General features: G+C 42.9%; 1 non-coding gene across 1 annotated transcript; it reads left to right on the top strand.

The window, feature by feature from the left end:
• Positions 1 to 822: 822 nt before the first annotated feature.
• Positions 823 to 925, top strand: LOC126486837 (U6 spliceosomal RNA). Its single transcript, XR_007588208.1, has one exon. It is a non-coding gene; the product is annotated as a U6 spliceosomal RNA (small nuclear RNA).
• The last annotated feature ends 5,326 nt before the right edge of the window (positions 926 to 6,251 follow it).

Genomic DNA, 6,251 nt, shown 5'->3' with positions numbered 1-6,251 from the left:
TTTCTAAAGGCATTTTTTATAGGCGTTCAAAAAGAAAATGAAAAACCCAAAGTCTGAGTTTCAGTTAGTGATCTAAGGGCAACAGTCGCTACCTTCAGCTGTGGTGGATGCAGTCACTAAGCTCCTTTCGGCTACAGCGCTTTCAAGTGGTGCAGAGACGTCAGGTGACGTTAATATGCATCAGAGATGAAAAACCAGGCGTTGGTCATATCTATATAATTACTTTTGAAAAACTCACTGAGTCTTTTCAAGACAGGGGTATCAATTAGTGAATAGTAAGTTACTTTCAAAAAGAAAATCTGCCCACAGTTACTGTGCAAAAGTATTATTAGAAAATGTATTTCTGCACAGTGAATACGTAAGAGCTTAAAAATAAGACATTTGTTCAGAAAAAATTCAAACCACCTATTGGGTACAGTGACGTGTGCCTGTGGCCAGGGGAGGCTGAAGTAGTGTAGCTGCTTGATCCAGGAGTTAGAGACCAGCTTGAACAACATAGTGAGACTTTATCTTTTACAAAAAGAGCACAAAACATTCCAGACTTTTGAGTCACATACAGTCTTCCAACTTGAAACTTGCCATTAAAACTAGAAGGTAATTTCTCTCTCTCTCTCTCTCTCTCTCTCTCTCTCTCTCTCTCTCTCTCTCTCTCACACACACACACACACACACACACACACACAAACACACACACACAAATGTTTTATTTTGAACACAGTGGAGTTTTGACCTCTCGATGTTTTAAGTAAGTAAAACAAAATGAAAAATAAGCTCAGAGTCTCCTTCGAGATTTCTTCTTTAAAAAGAAAATCAAGGTCAGCTGCTCTCTTCATCAGCACAAGTACTAAAACAGAAACAACACAGAGAAGATCAGCAGGGCCCTGTGCAAGGATGATGTGAAATCCGTGAAGCATCTCATATTTCAAATGAATAAATGAAAACCTAAATCTGAATCTAAAGCTGCATTGGGTGAAGCAATGAGAATTTAATCTCCCAGGGAGCAGAATGAATGCGAGCTGTTTCTAAGGATCTGAATCCTGGGTGCCGCAAAGAGAACACCTGTTGCTTTCCGCTAACGGCTTTCCCTCCTGCAGCCTCAGGGTTAACCTGGGCGGTTCTGAGGCAGCTCGGCAACAGTTTCTGATGATAGTTTATATATAGCTCGGCAACAGTTTCTGATGATAGTTTATTTATAGCTCGGCAATAGTTTCTGATGATAGTTGGGAGGAAGACTGCACGAAAGCAGCTCGTCAGCTGGCAGGTGATGTTCAGGTGTCTTTACTGTGTAAGTATGTCCTTTTCATCTGTGAAAGGCACGTGCACCATGAAACTGAGCATTTATTAGACAAGTCACGCCACACTGAGTTTGTTCTCCCGAAGAATTAAGTTCACTTGGACAAGATAGGTAGCCTTTCCAGGCTTAGGTGAGAAAAGTGGGTCCTTTCTCCTATGAGGGACTCTACAGTCCTGATCCACACAGATCTGGTTACCCACAAGCCTTTGAAGCACCGTGCACCCAAACCCCATGCTCTCTTAATTTCACAGGAGCTCGCTTCCGCTTGCTTCCTTAGATGGTCCTTGCCCCCATTTTCTTCCGCTTAAACAATCTCACCTAAGAAATGAAGACTTGAAGGGACAAGAATCATTTCTTGTTATGATGTATGCAAAAAGTATTGTTTTTCATAAGTGTGCCATTCACTCTCATCTTTATCTTTTTACTTTTCTAATCATATCCAAATAGAGCCAGTGAGGGAAGGCAGAGCTTGCTGGTGGTAGATAGCAGTTTTGGGGGATGACCCTGGAGGCAGTCTGGATTAGAGCCAGCGGTACCCACGGTACACCTTTCCAACTCAAGAATAGACATCTAGGTGCCAGTGAGGTGAGAGGGGCTTTCCTGAACACAGAGTCTCAGCACAGAAGGCCAGTAACATCCATCCCAAGTCTCCAAAACTACCTTTCAGAAGCTGTGAAGGGTTTCTCGTCTGTCTTTATTTTTATCTAATTTGTCTAGTACCTATTTTAATGCCTTAAACTTTTATTTTATTTAATTTTAAACTTGTCACTGACAAACAAAACTGTAACCTATTCATAGCACATGGCATCAGGTTTTCGTGTATGTACCCTGGATTGGTTAAACGGAGCTTCGCGATACACCTGCTAAACACTGTGCAAGAGCAGGATGAAACCGTAGTCACCGTGCTCTGAAAGGCATTAGAGTTTATTTCTGGCATCGGATGGCACTTTGGTGTCTCTTGACCGGCATCCCTTCAGCCTCCCTACTCTCCATTCCATTTTGTTTCTGTGACCCCAGTTATATTTTTAAACACTGTGACTATAGGTGAGAGCATGCAGTGTTTGCTTTTCTGTGCCTTGATGGCTTCTTTTGGTGACTTCTGTATCTATCCATGTTGTTAAAACGGACTGTTTCCTATCAGGAAGGATGAATGCTATTCCATTGTAGAGATAGACCACATGGCCTGTATCTCTCCATCAGCGAATGGAACCCTGGTTTGATTCCGAATCTTGGCTATTGCCAATAACCCCAGGAGTCAGGTGCCTCATCATATCCTAGGGTAGGAGCGCTGAGTCATTTGGTATAGTTTTAGGTATATGATTATGGGAGAACTGCATATTTTCACTTTTAGAGAAATATTTTCCATAGTGTTTTCCATAATGGCTATGATTTCATCATTGACAGTTTCATTTGCCTTACGGTGGAGACTGGACCCAGGCTCTCACACATGTTCAGTAAGTGCTCTATTTCAGAGTGAAATCCCCAGATTCTCACCTTTGTATTTATTTATTGTCCTTCTTGATAATAGTTATCCTAATAGGTATGAAGTGATGCCTAATTGTCATTTTAATTTGCGTTTCCCTGGTGATTAGCAATGTGGATCATTTTTTTCCATATTCCTGCTGGCCATATGTATGTCTTCTTTTGAGAAATGGCTCTTCAGGTCTAGGTTCCCTGAATTTCAATGACCAAGTTAAAGCTAGCAGCTAAGTGATTTGTCTCATCCGTTCACTCATTAATTCATTCAAAATATTGAGTGCCTGCTCTCTGCCAAACACTGTCAGGAGAAATATATCCAGGGACATAGCAGTGCCTCTCTTTTCGTGAGATTTATATTTAAAATGACAACACCGGCTCTTAATAATCACTTGCTCTATGTAAAGACACGTCCCCGGTGTTCTCATTTGCTCCCCACCACTCTGTCTAGTCCCCTGTTTGGACCACTTTCTGCATAGAGAGCTAGAAGTCCAGAAACAAAAGTCCCTGGTCCAAGGCACAACAGATGCAAACTCTCTGAGTCAGGCTCCCCAGGTAGTCCTTACACCTTGATGAGGGAGGGAGCGTCCCGATCCCTGAAGTAAAGCCCCATGCAGGTAAGGTTAAGGAACCCGTGCTGAACAAGGCTCACAGCCTTCATAGCTCTGTTGTGCCTGAATCCTAGCACCCCCAAGAAGACCACCACAGAGCCACACTTCCGAATGCAAAGGCAAGGTTTCATTTATTAAGTACGAGCTGGCTCGGGTCCTCTGCCTCACAGTCTGACACACAGCAGATGGAGGGAGAAGGACCCCGTATATTTTTGTAAGGGGTTTATAAAGACAAAACCAGAAAGCAGTCACAAGATGACAGTCTCAAAATACAGAATTACTTATCCTATATTACAATTGGCTAAAGATTAGGTAAAGCTCAGCTGTTAGTTCCTGAAAGGCTGTTATTAACTAAGGGGCATAGCAACAGCCCTCCTGGTTATGTCTTCCAGACATCTGCTGACCCTTTGCTGACCGCAGGGGCTGGTTGAAAATTACCCAGCTGATATGGGAAGTTGGGGGTCAACATTCTCTGTATGACTACGTGTAAAGGAATGGGCTGCAGTCAGCAAGTTTGTGTAACTTAGGTTTCTCCATTAGCTAATACTTCCTCTAAGGAGGGGTCCTGCAGCCTTTAGCTTCAGCAGGGGGCTGGGGGTTCAGCCTTCACCTTATCCTGGGGGCTGTTGGCTTTCAGCTTTTCCTGGGGACTAGGGTGTAGTTCAAGGTCCCAAAAGGGCTCAGCACAGACATGGAATCTTTGCCAGTCTCACAGTTCTACTACCTGCTCACATCTAATTGGAAGACGCTGTGCCATCCAAAAGGAGTTTATATGTCCTGGTTAGCTTCCATTGTCCACTTGACATAATACAGAGTCATCTGGGAAGAGGGAACCCTGCCTGTAGAATTTTCCGTCCAGATCAAACTGTCCTGGGGTCGTCTTGTTTGATGACTAACATGGAAGGGTCTGTCCCACTGAGTGTGGTGCCATCCAGGGCAGCTGGGACTGAGCCACAGACTCTGCTGTGATTCCCGCTGTACTCTGCTGTATTCCCATGTGCAGAACAAGCAGGTCCGTCTTCAGACTCTCTCAGTGGTGACCTATGACCTGAAAAGTAAAAACACAGAAAACCTTTCCTCTTCCAAGCTGCTTTTGCTCACAGCACCAGAAAAGCAAACCATGGAACACATTCTCTAGAACCCGAGAATCGCTCTGCTGATGGGGGTCTTTGAGGACTCAGGCTTAAAAGGCCAATGAAGGAGAGGAAAAACAAACAAAAATACAAACAAAGCCAACAGGGAGGAACAGTGATGGATGAGAACTTCATAATAAGATTTGCTGCCTCCCCCAAACACACACTATATCCTGTTGCCCATTTCTGCTTTTTTTTGTCTGTTGGGTGATCAGACAGAATTTAAATCTCAGCTCTGCAACACTTGGCTATGTGGTACTGGGTTCAGAAAGGTTAGTACCTCTCTGAGCATCAATAATCTAATTTATAAAACACTAGGAGTAGCGCCTCTTATAATGGCATTGAAAGGATCATTTAAGAAACAAAGAAAAGCTCTAGGAAAGGTCTCTGGCATGCATAATTATTCAAGACTAAAGCATATTGATTTTACTTATAGGACAATACTCTGTTGTTTAAGGAGCATACTATACTCTATCATCTCCAGTGTTTTCCTGTACTTTCTCCTTTGCCTGTCTAGCTGATAAAGCTTTGTACTTGAGTTGAGCAGGATTAGGTCTTTGACTTAGTCTGTGTCCTAGCTGGTTGCAGTTGCTGTAACTAAAGAACTGTAGATTGAGTGACTAGACGTAACAGAAATTTATTTCTGATGGTTCCTGAGGCTAGGAGTTCTCAGATGTGTTTGACGGAGAAGGACTCTTTCCTGGTTTATAGGTGACTGCTTATGGCTATGTCCTTATGTAGTACAAAGGGTAAGGGCTGTGCAATTTCTTTTTATAAGTTTAGTGATCCAGTTAGTGAGGAGCCAAGCCTCATAGTCTATCACCTCCCAAAGACACCACCTCCTCCTGCATCACATCAAGGGGTTAAAATACAATTTATAGACAGATGGATAAATCTAGGTATTTCTTAGAGAGAAAGAGAGCAGGCTATACCCCTAATGTCAGTCTTTGTGTTTGCTCTACCTTGGACAATTTGACCAAACATTCAAGGGGATGGCCACAACATAGCCATGTCATTGTCTCCTTAGGACAAGCAGTGCCACTTGGGTAAAGTTGATATTTGATTAGATGTTATCTTGACATTTTTCACTGAAACCAGCCATCTCTTTAATAATTCATTATATGTCTGAAATTTTCTTCACATTTAATCTCTGTTTCCTAGTGTCATTGGAGATCAAAATATATAGAGATTGTATAACATACAAATAATTTAGTAGAAAAACTGCTGTTCTTTTCTATTGTGTGTGAAGATCAGATGAAGCATGATTAATAAAAATTCAGAGACAGATACTGGTGTTCAACTTGAAGACCAGAAAAGCAAAGCAGCCAGATACTGGCTCTTGCATTGACCTCAGTCCAAAACTGGTGATCCTGCCTCCAGGAAGCCTAAGAATGAGATTGAGACTGAGAACTGTCTCCTCGCATTTTATAATTCAGAGGCTACATGAGGACCACTGTGCCAGGAAGGTGCATTTAGAGCTACTCGAGGCTCAGTGTACCACGCAGGTGCATGTAGAGGCAATGTAAATAGGAAACTTGGGAGTCCAGCACATGAGGCACTGATAGACTGTGTGTGTGTGTGTGTGTGTGTGTGTGTGTGTGTGTGTGTGTGTGTGTATGGCTCAATGACTTGGCTGTCCTGTAAGTGATTGCTGCAGAGGCTGCAGAACAAATGTTTCAGAAGTCCCAACCTGAGCTGTGAGCTACACACAGAGGTGTTCAGGTGCTGGGGGATACA

This window comes from Alexandromys fortis, unplaced genomic scaffold (assembly GCF_014885135.2).
Source record: "Alexandromys fortis isolate MF-2015 unplaced genomic scaffold, M_Fortis_MF-2015_v1.1 scaffold_18, whole genome shotgun sequence".
Classification (NCBI taxonomy): Eukaryota; Metazoa; Chordata; class Mammalia; order Rodentia; family Cricetidae; genus Alexandromys; species Alexandromys fortis.
Note: the sequence above shows the minus strand (reverse complement) of the source record. Positions and strands in the feature narration are given on the sequence as shown.